Here is an 18,116-nt window from a genome sequence, read left to right on the forward strand (position 1 = left end):
AAATGCATAGAATAAGAAACCATAAAAAAGTCAAATAAAAACTTTAGCCTAATGATATATTGATTGTGCATACATATCTTTATTTTTACATATTCTGTGTTGTCATAAAAAACCCATTAAAAGCTGAGTTTAAATAATTATTCAATTCTCACATTACTATTGTAATCAATTGCCTATTATGAAAATTATTGCCATCTTTAAGAATTACTTTGCTAAGTGAAGTAATTAGAACTGATATTTTATTTTCTATTTCAGTTCCCCAAATTGATTTTTTATGCTAATCTTTGTATGAAAAGTAGGATATAAATTTCTTAAAGCAAAATGAATAGGCTAGTCAGACTTCACATTTGACACTTTAGATTGTATTTGTGGGTTTTCAAGGCATTTTGCTCTTAAGAAGACATTGCTGAGTATTATATCTGTCAGCATTGAAGTAGGCAGAAATTTCTCCATTTTATGGTCTTAAATATCTGATATTCCAAGAATAAAGGAGTGGAGACCTTCTACCAATATAAAGAGTTGAAAAATCACACCTGTCTACTAAAATCGCCACAATTTCTTAGAGCTTCAAGAGAAAAGCAGGGAAGAGATAGATACTACTTATTGAATGACTTGGGTGTACCTGACATTAAATTCAATAAAACACATTTTTTGCAATTTCTTATAGTTATGTGGGCAGGCAATAATCATTCGCATTCATACAGATAAGGAAACAAGCGCAGCCAAGAAATGTAATTTGAGTTCTATCAAACAGCAAGTAAGTGGCTGCACTGGGAATCAAACCCCAGTCTGCTGATTCAATGGCTGTGCTTTGTTATTTTCCTTAACCCTGCACAGGCAAACAGTGTCAGTGAACATGTTTTAATGCAAGGATTGGACTTCATGACGATTTTGCCCTTTGACATGACTGTCTCCGTAACATCTCAAATCGAAGAGCATGTCCACACCTGGCTTTTCACTATGGTGAATGGTTCAGGGAAACACATGAAATCCCGAGTTGAAAATGTGTTAGAGGCAAAGGCATGAATAATCATTTCAAATATAAATGGAGTTGGTGAGTTGAAGTAAAAGGGAGAAGCACTCAGTGCGACAAGAGGGTAGTCCTGATTCTAGATGAGCCCGTATTAAGCTGGTATATTTGATTAAGTGCCCCCATCACACTGGCCTTGAAATATCTCATTTGCAGAATGAAGGGTTAGGTTTTTTTAGGTAATGACTTCTCTTTTGCTACTGAAATGACTGATATCGAGGCCACCCCTGAAAGTGACATGCAGGCAGCTTGTGTCAGCCAGCAGTGTCCCCAACTGTATCACACTGCTTCAAAAACACAGCAGGAATTCATTAAATAACGTCACCATGATCTGTCCCCAGTATCCTAGGTGTCTATTAGAGACACATAAATGAGGTTATTATAGTAAATACTAGACAACTAAAAGTGTCAGATCCTTCGGAGGCTCTTGTCATAAATCAACAAACCCCTTGTGGCTATATTAGAAGTCGGGCCTCTCAGCAACTGTGTTTTCTGCTCCCCTCCCGGCTCTACTCCTCCACTCCTTCATTTTATTATTATAAAGAATGCAACCTACATATATATCAATGCAATGGACAATGTTTGTTTTCTACATGACATATTCAGTCCACACATAGCATACATGGGTTTTAAATTTAGCTCTGCCACTATTTAGCTGAACTACCTGAACTTCATCTGAACTTCTCTGGCCTTAGGGTCCTCTCTGGCTTGAGATTGCTCGTGTCCTGAGTGCTCCAAATTCAGGGCAAATTTAAGATGCAGGTTGATAAACTGGATCCCTGCATTAATGCTCTGCTAATTGTCTTTGTTTCAGGACTGGGTTCAAACCAGACTGATGTAGAATTGCCCTCATTGTTTGGGGCTGAATTGTGTCCCACCAAAATCCAAACGAAGCTCCAGTACCTCAGAACAGAATTGTGTTTGAAGACAGGACCTTTTTTAAAATTAATTAATTAATTAATTTAGTCATGAGAAGCACAGAGAGAGAGAGAGAGAGAGAGAAAGAGGCAGAGGGAGAAGCAGGATCCACACGGGGAGCTCAACATGGGACTCGATCCTGGGTCTCCAGGATCACACCCGAGGCTGAAAGGGGCCCTAAGCCACTAAGCCACCGGGGTTGCCCTGAAGACAGGACCTTTAAAGAGGTGATTAAATTAAAATGGGATTGGGGCCCCTAGATGGCTCAGCAGTTAAGTGTCTGCCTTCGGCTCAGGGTGTGATCCTGGAGTCCACATCAGGCTCCCTGCATGGATCCTGCTTCTCCCTCTGCCTGTGTCTCTGCCTCTCCCTGTGTCTCTAATGAATAAATAAATAAAATCTTTAAAAAAAATAAAATAAATTAAAATGGGATTGGTAGAGTCGTCCCTAATCTCCTACAGCTGTAGACCCTATAAGAAGAGAAAATCAGGATACAGAGTTATCAGACACAGGCACACACAGAGAGACAACCGCGTGAACACGCAGTGAGAAGGTAGCCATCTGTGAGCCAAGGAGGAGGACTGCAGAAGGAAACAAATCTGCCGCCATCTTAATCTCAGACATCCAGCCTCCAGGACTGTGAGAAAATAAATTTCTACTGTTTAAGCCACTCAGTGTGTGCTATGTTATTATGACAGCCTTAGTAAACTAATGTCCTCATTATACCAATAATCAATCTCCTTGGAAAAGATGGAACATTCTCATGATAATTTCATGCTATAGCAGAAAACACAGAAGCCTAGACAAAATTTCCCTCAGTTAGCAACGGATTCTTTAGACTATAAACAAATGCTATGATATGTGCTATACTCAGATGTTTAAACATGTTTTATTCCATCAAGTATACATATTTGAACCAAATTTTTAAGAGGTCCGGATTTAAAAATTTGCAACTAATAGTAAAGATTCTCAGAAAATTTAAAGGGCATGATTAAAGGAAAACCCGACTGAATGGTCGCTTGAGTTTTTTGTTTGTTTAAATCAAATCTCTCAATTTAATAACTTGGTTAGGAAAAAAAATTAGTTTATCATCTCAGGAACTTGGTTTTTAATGGACCAAAGTCTTGCACAAAGTGACCAAAGTCTTGTACAAAGTGACAGCAACATGCTATTGTCCAGAGATACCAATAAATGTTCAGAGATTCTATAAGAGTCTTATAAAAACATACCAGTTACTATGAATGATAATGAATTTCTGCTAGGAAAAAATGCACACACATGGTCTACCACTGCATTCCAGCTCATTAACAATAGAGTAAATCACAGAAAGCATCCACAGCCTAAGAAGGCTTTGACCCATATACTAGCAACCAGATAACGCACTCCTGTCTTACAGTATAGCTCTCACCAGAAAGATGAACGCCTATTGCACTGTCCACGGATCAGTTATGTTCATTCTTACTGCATTCCAGCAGAGATAATGAGTATCAGGTTCTATTTGATATCTAAGAAAACTGAGGCACTGATAAGAGATTTGCTAAACCATTAGATCTATTAAGAGTTTGGTGGTGCTGTCGAGACTAGAACTAGAATATACACATATATTCATTCTTCCCAAGAGAAGGTGCTATTGTTATGTGCAAAGAAAAAAATTGAAGCTGCTAATATAACACAAATTCTTGGGAATTTAACTACCTATCTTGTTTCTCCCTCCTCCCTCAAGTCACTTCCACCGTAGAGAAATGTTGAGTTGTACACATTTTTTAAAAGCAAATCTGCCAAAGGAAAGAATCTTCTAGAAATAATGGGAAGTTTATGGAACTTTTTCTCTTTTGATCTTTAAAAAGAACACAAGGTTAAGTTGTGGGAGAAAAAAAAAAAAAGTTTTATGAACCAGGTCCCCTGGGCTGTGAATCCATGCCTCTGAGCTATTTTTAACAAAACATATAAACAGTGGGTTGCTTTGGTCTTTGAAGTCTTCAACTTTGGAATAAGGAAGAACGAAGAATTTCATGACTTTTGACATTTAAGACTCTTTATGTGTGTGAAGGGGGAGCTAATTGAACAAGCTAGGATCAGAGATGGAGGAACCATATTTTAACCAAGCATCGCTAATATGCTCAATGGCAGCCATTAATTTATTTCTACTAAGATAGATAGGCTTCTGTTTGATAACAATAAAGGGAAATAATTAAGAAAATCTAGAGCCAGAGTGAAAAAGATAGAGTGTCTTTTGACAAGGTGATTCTTCAGTTTGCAATTAGCGACTCATAAAGCGCTATGTATGTTAATTTTGGGGAAGAACAGCTAGTTACTTAAAATACTAATCTTATTTACTTTCTAAACCACCTATTACTGATAGTTGCTCTATTTTGTCCCATCTCATGATTAGGCCATATGTTTTATGGAAAACAAACCAGTTTTAAAAAGCATCAGTGTATATACCAGCTATAGTTCTAGAAACATTGGCATCATCTTTGGTTTTAAAAGTTTAGTATTCAGGGGTCAGCAATTTGGCTCACTCAGTAGAAAATGTGGCTCTGAATCTCAGGGTTGTAGTTCAAGCCCCATACGTTGGGTGTGGAGCTTATTTTAAAAAATACAAAATATAAAATTACATTTAAAAGTTTGTTTTCAGAAGCAACTGTAATAATCAGTGCAATCATCCGGTTATTTTAGTTTCCTGGGGTTAGAAAGCCAATCTTCACCCCTATGCCCTGCATACTTGGTCTTCACTGAACACCCCAAAATACATATTCCCTGGCAAGCAAATCATTATGTTTTTTAATTATGCCAGCTGACATGCTCACAAAGGCTGGCTTTTCATGAAGCAAAGGGCAAGCACTTGAGAATTACATCAGATCATAGTAATAGCAAGTTATTCATAATTATCTGGAGTTGACAATTTTTTACAGCTTGGAGGTAAATGGCTTCTTGTTTAAATTGAGGATAATAAACTCTAGTTATCATTTTAGGAATAAAAAACAGCCCTTGTTCTCTTCATCTTAAAGAATGTTTAAAGAACTCATTTCTCCTTGAAAGTCCTTTTCTCTGGCCAACCTAAGTTTTACACACACACACACACAAAAAAAACCTACAAAAATAACCCATGGTATTTTAAATATTGGTAATCTCAGTCTTCTTTTCTTCCTCCTCTCTCTATATTCCACAAATATTTTTTAAGACTTTATTATGCATTAAGTTAGATCCAACATAATGCAATTGTTTTGATTGACAAAAATGGCTCTAGATACCCCTTAACAAAATGTGGGAAAAGCAGAGACAAGCAAGATATAATACCCATTCCCAAAGATCTTTACAATCTAGTTGACAAAGCTAAGAAAGAGGTAATGAATGATTCACAACAAGAAACCTTAGTAAATATAAGTTTAGTATATTTATGACATAAATAACATAAAATAGTGAAGGTAATAAGAGTTCAGAGAAGGTGGTAGTTCCCACTGGTATAGAAGACAAGAATTCTTTGCAGAAGGCTGGGATTAAGCTGGATTATACAAGCATATTTTGAAAAAGAGAAGGCATTCTAGAATCTAAGAATTTCACTTCTCATGCTTGACTGAACTCCTATTTTCTTCTCTTTCTCAGCAGCCAGCTCATATCCTCAAGGGGCATCGCTGCTTCCAGACTTCCCAAAGAACATTACCAAATGAATTTATTTAGATACCATCCTATGTCACTGGCTTCATCCAAGCCATTCTAGGTGTGGTCACAGTTTTTCACAGGTCTTTCTTTCCTTTTCTTTTTTTTTTTCTTTTTTTTTCTTTACCATTGTCAATTCCATGAATTGCCATCACTTCTGAATGAATTACAAAGACCATTGAATCAAATTCATCTTTGTCATCTCCTACAACCACACTAATTTATCCCATAAGATAAATATTTATTACAGTTTATACATGGCTATAAAAACGTCAAAATATAACAACGTAAGAAGTGACCAACTGGACCACCCTAGCATCTATCTCTGATCTGTCACTCTGAAAGGAAGCAGCAGCTTTCAATTTTTTCTCTATGCCCATACACCTGAAGGCTATGGCTTACTCTCCTCACAAAGAGTGAACTCCTTCAGACAGTGTTTCTAAGTGACAAGAAGATGGTCTCCCTTGCTTAGAGGACTACAGCAGATGTTCCTGTGGGACCAGAAGTATGTAATCCAACAGATTCTCCCCATCCTTGGGGACCCACCATTGAAAATCATCACTTTACTGGATTTATGTTTTTTTCTTAACGTCAAGCTCAAGGAGTGCCATGCTAACTTCCCTTGATAACCTGTTATTGATTTATCATCTGAAAATTTATCTAAATGATTTGTGGGCAGCCTGGGTGGCTCAGCAGTTTAGCACCACCTTCAGCCCCGGGGTGTGATCCTGGAGACCCGGGATTGAGTCCCACATCTGGCTCCCTGCATGGAGCCTGCTTCTCCCTCTGCCTGTGTCTCTGCTTCTGTGTCTCTCATGAGTAAATAAATAAAATCTTAAAAAAAATAATTTGTAAAGTATCTCTATTTCACAATACTGGTGTTCAAATGTCCTGTAAAAACTTACCAGCTGTTTATTTATTTTTTTAAAATTTTTATTTATTTATGATAGTCACACACACACAGAGAGAGAGAGGCAGAGACACAGGCAGAGGGAGAAGCAGGCTCCATGCACCAGGAGCCCGACGTGGGATTCGATCCCGAGTCTCCAGGATCGTGCCCCAGGCCAAAGGCAGGCGCTAAACCGCTGCGCCACCCAGGGTTCCCTTACCAGCTGTTTATTAGCACAGCACCCACCACACACAACCATCCTAGATGATCTCTTTACCTGTGTGCCTTCCCATTCACATTCTAAACTCCTTGAGGTCAAGAACCATTTTTTTTTTTTTGTCTTTGCATTTCCAGCATCTGAGACAGGGCCTGGAATTTAGCATTATTTAGAAGCACATTAAGTTGCCAGTTTTGCCACTCAAACATGGCCATATATCAGCAACTTCATAAGCTTCAATTTAATCATTATAAGCAATAAATAATGAATGTAAAAATAAAACACAGGCCAACACATACTTAAGGGCATCAGGGAAAGGAATTGAAGAGAAGAAAACCTACATCTACTGAGATTCTGATGCAGAAGGTCTGGCGTGGGACCCAGGATCCTACCATATAGCTAGAATCACAGATAATCTTATGCAGAGGATGCATGGACCATTGTGCAATAAACACTGCTCTTGGGGACACAAAGGGAGTAGGAAGTGCTTCTGGTCAATTAGGAGGAGACAAGAAACAAGCCTGCCTCCCACCCCTTTCCATACTAATCATCCTCCTCCCACCCAGAACCAGCTGTGCAAGCCAGACTCAGAGAGCCCAGGACAGCTTGGATGACTGTCCTCATCCAGCCTGCTGCTACATATGCTTTTCTCAAAGATACTTTGTCCTTTAGAAAGCCACCAACAGCTTTGTGACTGTTGCACAATAATGCCTCCCCTGCATCCCTCTCCTAGTCTGCACTGTGCATGCACAGAGTGGGATCATTTAGCTCCTGCATCCTTGATTTGTGCCTCTTTTAGGAAAATATTTCTGTTAATGTGCTCAGAGACAAAAGCACCAAAGGTCACTGTGTTCTTTGTTCAGGTGGCCTGAAGGACTGAGAACACTGGGGATGTTTGGACAGATTTCATCCGGTTGTGATTAATTAGTGCCCACACTTGACAGGCTAGGGAAGTTCACCACAGTGGTTCCCACAGGACATGCACCGTGTCTTCACCACGGAACAGTGAAAAGCAGGTGAGAAGATGATCTCCACAACTAAATGGGAGGAAATAACCCTGTAAAGAAGGCTGCAGGCTCACCAGATGTAAACTCCTTGATGCCATCTTCTGAGGAGTACTAAAGGTGAAGGTTTATTCAGTAGAACTCAGAGACACAAATCCTCTGTGGCCATGCATCGCAAATTCAGGTGTCATGAGTGACGGGCATGTTGTGCTAATGACTGTACTCCTTACAACTTCTGCGGTGCTCTGAGCCAGGCATTACTCATGAGGAATGACATATTAAACTCATCATGTTATGTCACCAGACATAGCATGCAGTGTCATGTAGTAGCAACATACTAGCCGTTATGTATATTTTCTTGGGTTTTGGCTTCCCTGAAAAATACTGAAAAAAAATGATGTATGTAACTTAGACAGGCATGAAGGGAAGAAAAATGTTATTAGCAGAAAATGACAAATACGATATGCCTGCAAAAAAGTCATATGTTAAAATGAAAGAAAAAAAAAAGGATCTGTGTACTTATGTTTAGAGCAGAGAAATATTGCTCTAATATGCCAATTATGTAAGGAAAATACAAGGGAGAAGAAAGAAACTTGACCCTCTGAAAAATTCTGAAAATTGTAGTGAGACCACCAAAATCTGACATTCATTCGTCCATTCACTCAACTGCACATCTGTCCATCCACCTACTCAGTAAACATTGACTTAATGCTAACTATGTTCAGGTTCTATCATAAACAGTTGAAATGTGATCAGATGCAAAACTTATACTAAGTCTGTGTGCTCATAGAGCTTAAATTCTTTTGGGGGAGACAGACCAAAACACGTAAGTTTATAATCTAAATTCATGTAGTCAGAAGCAGTGGCATATGTCCAACAAGCTTTGGTGAGGGAGCGCTTGATTTGTGGCATTTGTCGTAGTATAAATACTCCTACTTGGGACAATCTCAAACTACCAATGAGATGTCACAATCAATGTGACAATGTGATGTGCACAATCAGGACTATAAAGCAGCAGTATAAAGCCCCCTCCAGCTCACACCTGGATATGACATGAAGAAACAAATTGTGTTAGTGGCCAGCTATTTCAGGAAAGGGTGAATCTTTTAGGGAAGTGGTTGGAATAACTCTTGGGCTAATGACATTTGAGCAGTGACCTAAATGAAGAGGAAAGAAGCCATGAAATTATGAAGTAAAGAATTGGAGGAGTAGGGCAAAAATAGTAAGCACAGAGGCCCTGAGGCAGGAAATATATCTTGTATGTCTGAGGTACAGAAAGGCCACCGTGTGAGGAGAGGTAGACAGGGGCTAGATCATCTATGGCTGTGTCAGAATTGGGAGGAATTTGAACTCTTTATGTGAGAAGTAGGAATTCAATGAAGAGTTCTGAGCAGGCAGTGATATGACCTGATTTGCCTTTTTTAAAGAATCAGTCTGGCTGCTGAGAAACGAACACAGAAAGAGCACACTGCAGTAAAAGTGCCCCCTGCAAAGGTGAAGACGTGATGACCATAGAGGAAGGTACCTAGGTAAGAATGAAGGGCTCAGAGTGGAGTGGTAGAGGTCAAAGTTGGACGAAACACTCAGGTTTGGAATATAATTGATAGGTAAATCTACTGGAAGTCACTGACAGATTGGATAAGAGAGGAGGTGGTATGTCAAAAGTGACCTCGAGAATTACTGAAACTTAGCTGCTAGGTGAATAACAGGCTTAGCTACCCTGTGGGGTCATTAGCTGAAATGAAGAACACTGAGACAAGAGCAGGTGTATGGGGGAAAAACCACAAATTCAGTTTTGGTCATTTTAGGTGAGAGTTATTGACATACGAGTGGAGACGTCAAGTAGGCAGCAGGTTATACAAAAGTCAGGGGAGAGGTCAGGAATGGAGATACAAATTTGGAGGTCACCTACTCTAGATGATCTTAGTGATTGTGCCACTGAAGCATCACTTGAGAACCACTTTCTTAGAATGACAGGCACTTGGCCTTTAAGGAGCCTCCAGGGAGGAGGAATCTGTTAAGGGGAGATGTGAGAAGCACAGACCAAAAATCTCTCCCCTGTTAACAATTCATGTTCCTGAAGTTACAGAAATTAAGGAATATTCCATGTCCAGAATGACCCTGTTAAAATTCATATTTAGGGGCACCTGGGTGGTGCGGTGGTTGAGCATCTGCCTTCAGCTCAGTCGTGATCCTGGGGTCCTGGTATCAAGTCCCACCACATCAGGCTCCCTCCGGGGAGCCTGCTCCTCCCTCTGCCTATATCTGCCTCTCTCTGTGTGTCTCTCATGAATAGATAAAATCTTTTATAAAAATCCGTATTCAGGCTTATTAACAAACTTAAAAGAGACTTCTTACCTATCAACTAGAGAACTGGATATTTTGATGTTCTGGAGGTGGAGCACTGGTTCTCAACCCTGGCTACACATTATCCTCACCGCGGAGCTTTGAAAACTCTTAATACCTAGGTCCCACACCAAGTAACTCTAATTCAATTGTGGCATGGCGGTAGATGGTGTGACTTTATTTTTAAAGAAGCTGAACAAGAGATAGGAAAGGCAGTGATAGAACCAAAGACATCTGGGTGGAGAAAAAAGGATGTGGTCTGAGAGTGGTGATGTGCGATGTGCACAGTCAGGGTCACCTGGTGATTCTGAAGGTGGTCCAGGATGTGGCATGGGAGTTGAGATGAAGTAAACCAAAAAGATCACTGGGGATAAAGAAAGTGAAGTAACTGAAGGCAGGCAGGGTTTTGGAAACCCTGGAAAATCCCTGGGAACTTTGGAGTATGAGGCTTGCCTTCTTCAGGTTCTACATAAAAGTGGAATCATGGAATGTTTGTCTGTGTTTGGCTTTTTTCTTTTTTAAGGGAAGGAGAGAGAGAGGTGGAGGTGCAGAGGGAGATGGAGAGAGAGAGAGAGAATCTCAAGCATGCTCCATGCCCAGCACAGAGCCAGACACAGGGCTCCATCTCACAACCTGAGATCATGACCTGAGCTGAAATCACGAGTCAGACACTTAACAGACTGAGCCACCCAGGCGCCCCTGTGTCTGGCTTATTTCACTTAGCAAAACGTCCTCCAGTCCATCCACATTGTTGCAAATGGCAGGATTTCCTTGAAATTTGCTGAGAAGGTAGACCTCTAGTGCGTACACACACAGGATTTGTATTTGCCAATTATGCCTCCATAAAGCTAAAAAAAAAAAAGAGAGAGTCCATTCAAAGTTTCAAACAAGTGCCTTTTGGAACATAACAACTTGGTAAGCAGAAGCCCATTCGTACATAAAGTTTTGTTTGAAAAATACTGTTTAGAAATCATTCCAGTATCTAAATCCCCATCCATTTATTTTATTGATCTACCTAGTGTGACAAAACACAAAGGCTATATTTCAGGTTAGAGTGTGAGAGTAGTTCTCGGAAGCCTTGAAGAACAACATTACAGCCCTACTGCGCCAGTAGCAAGTCACTTCTCCACCTTCCCAAATGCCCACTGCTGCACGGAGGACACTGCATGCTGTACTGCAATTTGTATTCTCTCAATCATGAGAAATACAGGCCCCAAGATTGCTAAAAGCAAAGATACTTCTTTCTCTGACTCCTGCCACCTTAGTATTGTTAAAAAAAAAAAAAAAAAAAAAAATCGACAACAATCTCCTGATGACGGCTAATGAGTGAAGTTCAATGTCCAACAAAGGCGATTCATCTTATCAAGACTGTAACCTCCTGCCCAACCAAAAACGATTTACAAGAAATAAAAAGATGCATAACAAAGAGGAGCTAAATTTTAGAAAATCTCTGCAGATTCATAAGCAAATAAAAAATAAGTAAATACCAAAATATTTCTTGTGAGATGTTTTTCAGGTCTGGTGGCTTTCGCTTGTTCTGAGTAATATAAAATATGCTCTCCCCAAAATAACTCTCAAGCACATTTTTTTTCCAAAAGCATTTTATTTTGAGCACATATCCTTTTCTACCTCTTATTGCTTAATCTAAAAATGTCCTCTCAACTCTCTCCTTTCGACTGCTTTCCCTCTATCCAAAAAAAAAAAAAAAAAAACCACCAAAAAACAAAAAACAAAACCACAGGAAAAGGCATATTTTAATTACTTGTAGGTGGTAAATTCAAACCCTGTTATCACCATTCTGTGGCCTTTGGTTTAAGGAGAAGTCATCTTATTTCCTCAGAAAGCAGTGAAGAGACCATAGCGTGATGAATGATTTTGCTTTTCCTGGCACCATTCTGACTACCCTTGGAAGACCAAGAGGAAAAGCATGTTGGAAGGGAAGCCCTAATTCCCCCCTGTGTGTTCTTCTTCTAGTTCTTCTCCTGGTAGAAATCTCCGAGAACAGAAAGAGATCAGATGTTCAGAGTCAACTGCTGCCTTTGCAATTTAAGTGTCTCTTGAATCCGTTCACTTCTTTCCAGTGCCACCATACTATTTTGCCTTCCACTCTTGCACGGTTTCCAGAACTAGCCTCCCCTCTTAATCTCACGTTTCCAACTGGACTAGCTCTTATCTTCTCAGCAACCAGAATAAATTTAACTTTTTTCATTCTGAAAAAAATGAAACCTTACAAGAAGTGCAAAATTAGAACACAGAGTTCCTTGTGCCCTTCATTTAGCTTTCCCAATGATAACATTTTATGTGACCATAAACACAACATCTAGAAAATGAATGTTGGTCAGTACCATTCTCTAAATTCGGGGTGATCCTTTAAAAATGCCAGCCTGGTCACGCCAACTCTCCACTCTTTCCTAAACCTATCACTGGCTTCCCATCAACTCTTACAAGGATTAAAATTCTTAAACTGGCCCGTAAATTGTGTGATTATCATTCCAGTTTAGCCAGGACAGACCCAGTTCTCACATGTAGTGCCAACTAACTGTTCCATTTCACATTTTATTGTTTTTTTAAAATTATTTACTTATTTATTTTTAAGATTTTATTTATTTATTCATGAGAGATACACAGAGAGATAGAGAAAGAGGCAGAGACACAGGCAGAGGGAGAAGCAGGCCCCATGCAGGCAGCCCGACGTGGGACTTGATCTCAGGACTCCAGGATCACGCCCAGGGCCAAAGGCAGGCTCTAAACCACTGAGCCACCCAGGGATCCCCTCCATTTAGCATTTTAGTATGCTGAAAAGTATGACAGTTTGGATGGTAAATTATGTGGTCAAGTCACTCAGTTCTGTGTCTGGTCAGCCTGTGGAGACCTCCAGCTTTTGTCTTGTGCCACTCCACTTCTGGCTCCTGAGCCTCTGTGACACAGACCTTTTTTAAATTCCTAGGATAGGAGGCAGGATGTGAAATGTTTCCTCCTGCCACAGGACCCTTGCCTGTTCCCATCTCCATTTGCCTGGATGGCTCCTACTTCTACCAGCTCAGCTAACTCACCACTCCATCTCCAGACTAGGTCACATTTCTCTATTAAATGCCCTCACCATGCCCTGGACCTCTCCTCTGAATTATTTATCACAGTCATAATTTGACATTTGTTTTCACAAATAGAGTAAGCTGTAAGAAGGCAGGGAGCGTATCTGCACAATATCATATCCCCAGAACCAGCAGGAGCTTCCTGCATGGGAGGTGATTACCTTGCAGCTGAGGACTCAATGTATCAAAGCTCACCTCACAGCTTCCTGAGCAACACAAGCAAAGTGGTTAATGGCTTTAGGAAAAAAGCAAAAGCAAAAATCTCTTGCATTACCTTTGCAGGTTGCTGCCCATATGGCTCATTTAGTCATTTAAAAACTCAGCTTTAGGGCAGCCTGGGTGGCTCAGCGGTTTAGCGCCGCCTTTAGCCCAGGGCCTGGTCCTGGAGACCTGGGATCGAGTCCCACGTCGGGCCCCCAGCATGGAGCCTGCTTCTCCCTCTGCCTGTGTCTCTGCCTCTCTCTGTGTCTCTCTCATGAATAAATAAATAAAAATAAAATGGAAATAAAAACTCAGCTTTGGAATGAGATAGACCCAGGTTTAAAACTTGGTGTTCATATGCTGAGGAACTTTATGCTAGCAATTTAACTTTGTTGAGCCTTAATTTTTTCCATATGTAAATAGCAGTAGTTCTAATAATGATACGAAAGTCATCTACTCTACAATGACAATTATAATTATCATAATGTGATAATTATATAATTATAACAATTATTAGGTATATAATAATAATTATTATAAATAATAATAGTCATCACACTTTTGTGAAGGTTGAATGAAAAAATGCACAATGCTTAATAGTCAGGCATTATTAAGTGAACGTGAACTCTATTATAAAGTTGTTTTAAGTGTATCATTTCCCCTGTGTCAAGATGATTTCCTTGTTTCATAGAAGACATGCAGGGAGGACTTAATGATCCTCACCTGGCACTGCCTCCCCATCACCTGTTCCCCTTTGGTCTCCTCCGGCTCAGACATGCAGTGCTATCCTTGGTTATCCAAGCCCAGGCCAAACCTGCCATCTTCTTTGACTCTTCCCTTACCTCCACCACACACCAAATCCATCAAGAATGCTGGTCGCTTCCTCTTTGAAATACACGCAGAACCCTGCTGCTCCCCACTGCACCTGCCACCGCCCACCATCCCGACCTCACCAGATGACTCCATCAGCCTCCAAACAGGTCTCCCTGCCTCTGCCCTTGCCCAGCAGAGCAGTCAGAGGGACACCATTAAATTCCAAGTCATGGCAGGTTATTTTCCTGCCTCAAACTCTTCAAGGCTTCCAGGGACCCCATGGAATAAAGTACGACATGCTTCATGAAACCTCTGCCCTCTCTTGTATTCCCTCTGGCTCATTCCTCCCTCTTTCAGATCTTTTCTCAAAGAGAGTCTTCCCCAAACACCCTACTTAAAGCCCACAAGCTCAACACTCTATCCACTCCCCGCTTTTGTTTCTTCACAGCACTCATCACTTTCTATACTTTTTGCTTATTTATTTTCTTTATAATCTGTCTTTCCCACTACAATGGCAGGTCCATGATGGTAGGGAGTTTTGTCTCCTCTGTCCCTGCTCTCTCCCTAGCATCTAACACTGTGCCTGACCTGTATTAGGTGCTCAGTGAATATATCTTGAATGAGTATACAGGTGAATAAATGAATGAATGAGGCACCACTGTTCCCAGGCAAGAGCTGTCTCAGACACAATTTGGCATAAATTACAAGGCACAGACTAAAACCGCAAATCCGCTTCAAGTGTGTTGGGCACGGCTCTAGGAAGAGGAGGAAGGTTAGGGTGCACCTAAGCACATGCTGATGCATGGCTCAGGGACAGGCCAGCCTTAGCAGGGACGCTCATAGTACCTTGGTAGTAGCAGTGCCTGCCTTATCACTTTGGGGCTGCCGAGTGGCTGAGTGTAGGATGAGGGTGGGTGTTCTCCACCCATAAAAAGGGAAGCAAGTGTTCACATTCAGACCATGATCCGATGTGACGGGCCCACCAGGGATTTAGGTGGATTGCCCAAACTCGGGGAGATACCGGACACAGAAGACTCTGGCTAGAAATCCCACTGGCTTGGGGGCCAAAATGAGGCAGTTTTTTACTAGCCAAATTAATTTCCCTTCGTCAATATGTATGGGATTTCCAGAAGAACATGTGCTGAGAAACTGTCTCAAGATCCATTGTCCAGATGTTGGCAAAATACAAGCCAAAAAAAGAAATATTTAAAGTCGACTGCCTGTCTTGTGACTCCACAGCTTTTTGCCAAACAAACAGGCTTGTCTTGCTAGAAGCTCCAGACTGAGCCAAGGCTCTGGGTGGACCGGCTCTAAAAGAAACCTTGGGCTGTATTCAAACAAACTTGGACCAAGCAAAGGACACTGAATTCTCAATTAGAATGCAGCTATTCACAAACTCAAGGGAATTGAACTTTGCTATGAAAAATATCCAAGGGCTGTAGTACTGAGATCTTGAAAAATCAGCCTACAAATGTGAAGTGTGAATTATGTACTCCCGTCAGCAAAAGGCAGGAAGCAGTTGCAAAAAGAACAAACTGGAATATTACCTAATATTCTAAGAGAGAAGATATTCCCACAGTCTTTAAGGCTCAAAGGCAACCCACAGACATTCTAGTCCAGGTATCCCAAATCTCTCTTCCCTGGACTTGAGCACAGTCTCTCTGAAAGTTGCCAGACACATCCGGGCATTTGCGATGACTGTTCTCACACCTCATTGAATAATCAATTCTTCCTTATGCTCAGTATGTAATACTTAACCTCGGGCCTTTTCATTACTTGTTCAAACTCCCTTCCTTACTCAAGTATTTGGGCTCCCTTGATATCATCATTACACATCAGGCTGGGGTAAAGAACAAAATCTCCAGAAGTTCTGGCCTGGGAATTCTCAGCAGTTGGTCTGAAACATCAACTAATAGACAAGAAAGTTCTTTTTTTTTTTTTTGACAACAAAGTTCTATAGAAGATAACTGAATCATCACCTCACTTATTAATGCTAAAAGCAATATGATGGTGCCGGCCTTCTGATTTCTAACAGAATACCTCTACCAACATTAGAAGGGCAGACAAAATAAGTTAGCTTCTAGTTTTTCTGGTGTGAGTGCAAAACTGCATATAACTGCATATAACAATATTGAGATATTATAGCTCTCCAGGTAACACATCCTAAAATCTTAGAAAACAATGCTTGGTCAAAAGAGTGCCCATGTATATAAGGCATATGATAAGACAACCTGAAGAGGCCACTTTAAGTGACCAGAGTATTAACTACATATATTCTATCTAGCTTCTATAATGATGTCATCATCTTAGATGAAAAATAAAATCATTCTGGGTGGCTAACATGGTGTACAATAAAATATTTACGGTTCTTAATATTTGTACTTAAAATAATTGCTTGAGGCCTTCACACAGAATCAAAATTAAACATTTAATAGCTCATTGACCTTTAAGGTTTATCACTCCTAAAACTGTGGATAAGTGAAAATAGATATTTTATTCAAATGAAATCATAATATTTTTGTAGCTTAAATTTTTTCTCTAGCTCAATTTGGTAATAGTGTGGCACTTTACTTTACATGAGTCATTATGAGGCTATCTTAAACTGTAGTCATTGCCCTAAAGAAAATGTTTATGGCCTGACTGGGATAATTATATTCTCCTATTAAATATCACTCCTCCAGGGCTAGTTATTGTTGAGTACAAATGTGCCACTTTATATGCAAATAAAATGTACTGAGATGTGAATAAAAAGTTCTGCATATATCTACTCACAAATCATCTTATTATGATTCATATTAACAGATAGAACTTCTCAAGATGTGAGATGCTAATATCACATATAAGAGGCAATTCTTTCCTTGAATTTTTGCTTTCAACATGTTTAGATACAGCTGGAAATATTTGCTTTTCTCACAGCGATCGCAGATTGGGGTTTGCATTCTGCGTTGTATCTTGAGTCAAAAGATTGTACAGTCCTGTGATTACTCATTACCAAAACTTGTTTTCTTTTTTCCTCCTGACCTTGACTTCTCTTCAATCCGTTTCTCACATACCCATACACCTAAAAAAACCTCAGGATACCTCAGAGTCCAGAGTTTCTAAGAAAGTTTCTTAAATCCATCTTAGCAAAGCAGAGAACTCCCAGAAATGTTACACAGAGTATAGTCATCTCATGGCCACATATTTGCATTTCCTCTTTAAAAAAAAAATCTATATTCTTTGAATTGGATCTTTGAGCAAAAATATCATGGTAAAAGCCATGAGCAATGTTTTTGTATCTCAAATCCCATCTCAGACTTGTGTCTTGTATTTTTATTAGGCACCTCTCATCGTGCTATGAAACAACTATTTTTTAAAAAACTAGGTGATGTGTATTTTGTCCCTATATGTGCAGAGTTAACAATATAAGATAAATACTGAGTAAGTAAGGAAGGAACAAAATAAAGCATTTCATCACCATTTTTAACACTTTCCCTGAAGCTTTGCTGTCCTTGCCTGGAACTGTCAAAGGAATATGGGAAGCCCAGTGGTATGAATGCCAAGGATGGAACTCTGATTTTTCTGGCCAATGTATTGAACTCCCAGAGTCAAAGGATCATTTAGCCAAAGAAAAAAATGTAGGTGAGGACATTTCAGGGGTGTATCACCAGATCAAGACATTGAACATTTGGGAATTTAATTACTTATGTTGAAATGTGGGGAAAGCCCTATTTCCCACAAACTAGAAAGTCTTTTATCCAGGAGTCAAAACTAAATATTTATACTTCTTGAGAAATACCTAAAATTTTATGATTGAATTTATAGTCTATTATACTTCTTAAATTAGGGCCTAGGGATAACAGGAGAAATCAGAAGGTCAGTATTTACATTGGGAGCCTGGGTGGCTCAGTCGGTTAAGCATCTGCTTTCAGCTCAGGTAATGATTTCAGGGTCCCTGGATTGAGCC

The 18,116-nt window shown here is 40.0% G+C and overlaps 1 protein-coding gene across 10 annotated transcripts in view; it reads right to left on the minus strand.

The window, feature by feature from the left end:
• Positions 1–18,116, minus strand: part of NCKAP5 (NCK associated protein 5) — a 966,791-nt gene that overhangs the window by 643,673 nt on the left and 305,002 nt on the right. The window lies entirely within an intron of this gene.

This window comes from Canis lupus, chromosome 20 (assembly GCF_048164855.1).
Source record: "Canis lupus baileyi chromosome 20, mCanLup2.hap1, whole genome shotgun sequence".
Classification (NCBI taxonomy): Eukaryota; Metazoa; Chordata; class Mammalia; order Carnivora; family Canidae; genus Canis; species Canis lupus.